The sequence below is a fragment of the Branchiostoma belcheri genome, unplaced genomic scaffold (assembly GCF_001625305.1).
Source record: "Branchiostoma belcheri isolate BF01 breed outbred unplaced genomic scaffold, Haploidv18h27 scaffold90, whole genome shotgun sequence".
Taxonomy (NCBI): domain Eukaryota; kingdom Metazoa; phylum Chordata; class Leptocardii; order Amphioxiformes; family Branchiostomatidae; genus Branchiostoma; species Branchiostoma belcheri.
Genome location: NW_017804576.1, coordinates 244,368 through 246,272, shown reverse-complemented (window position 1 = coordinate 246,272; position 1,905 = coordinate 244,368).

Below are 1,905 nucleotides of genomic sequence, written 5' to 3'. Positions count from 1 at the left end.
CTAAAGACTCTCTAATGCAGCAGATTGAGTTATGCTGCGGAGGGAGTGTATGCCTGTCATGCCTGTCAGTGCCCATCCACAAAAATAAATGCTGTTGCTCCAAAACTTCTACAAAGGAGGCGATGTTTTCAGTTTCTTGAATGCCTTCACTTTCTGGAGATAACTGCACACTCATATGAAATGCCAGATCAGGTAAGAGCAGGGTAGCTTTTTGTTTTAATTTCTTGTGACTGTTTCGAGATCTCCAACCAGAAGACGGTGGTCAAACTTGGCAAGTCTTGTGCAAAAGGTGTTGTACTGTGTCAGGTACAGTTCAATAGATTACTGCACAGTAGTTAGTTTGCATATTGTGGTTACTATGCAAAATGTATTTGGTGTGCTCTTATAACTAGCTAGTGTGGCAGTATTAAAATAAAAACAGTATATGTGTACTCAGGAATATACCCAAGTATATAGTCTTTTACTGGTTTTTGTGCACACAGGTTGTCATATCTAAGTATGTGGTTCATAATATGTTGTCACTACAGGTTGGTGCATTTTGATTTGTGTCAAATGTTGCTTTTTTTATATATCATAATTATCCACCATCCAAAAGAATTTTAACGGTATTTAGTGGTGCTACGAAATCCTTTTTTTGCGTGTTTTATAGTTGCATTGTTTTATATCAAATATAGCAGTATTTATGGAAGATTTCTTTTTACAAATTTAAGGAGAATATTATTTTATTCAATAGTAAGCTTCCCGTTAGAGGGTAAATGTTCACTATACATTTAGTGTCAACCCAGCCGTTAACAATACTAACCAAACTTTTGCTACCTAACTAGGCATTGGTTACCAAATATCCAATAGGGAGCTGAGAGAGTGAATGTCTAGTTTGCCTTGATTATTATACGTGTACATGGACGTGCATGTACGTTGACATTTGACATGAGATTACCTAATAACTCTTTTACACACCTTTATAGTATCTTTAGATACCTATCTTACTACTACTACTACTACTACTACTACTACTACTGGTAATACTATCTAACGTGTAGCCATGCATATCGTGTTGGCAGGGGTATCTTGTACTGTGATTTGGGTACTAAGAACATCTTTAATGATATATACACACACATATATTATCCTAACAAAGCAGTGTATGGATTCTATACTTCTTGTACTGTACAGCTACCAAACAATAACAAACTCTGCCATCTACATCACAGCTTTGGGCTGCACCGTTGCATTTAAACAAGAGCACATAATCTGTTATACAACATACAGATAGAACATATGGTATATATATATATATACATACTTTCACATGTTAATATTGGATTATTAACTGTATCACTGTCTTGTTAGGCAAATATCCAAGTGAGGGTAGTGTAGTGGGTAGTAGTGTGTTGCTGTTCTAGCTATTTCTAACGTGTACCTCTAACATCTACTTGTGAAAGTTTGGCAAGTGTGTAACTTTATTATGATATAACGCTACTAGGATCTTAGCTGGCCTGTACCCTTTGGTCCTGCCTTCTAACAGAGGTGGTGGCAGGACAGATCCTTGCTATTTGCTGTCACAAAGATCTACCATACATGTAGCTGCCAGTTAGAAATTTTAGCCTCTGTGCACTTCACAATAAGGCCACACCAATTCAATTTCTTGGTTAACGGATTCGCCCGCTTCATTTTTTTCTGATTTGCAAATAAAAATAAAAATTCAGAATCAACTGCAAAATGCTCATATTTTGTCCTGAACAGTTGAAAACAGTCCTTTTCATCCTAGTTGTTACAGTTATTCCATCTTTCAATGCAATGGTATCATTAAAAGTTCAAAATTCATTGTTTAAATTTTGAACCAGCCTTGTGTGTTGACTTCATGGCTGCTATCGTACCATTTTGGGCCATCATAGGATGCCTAGG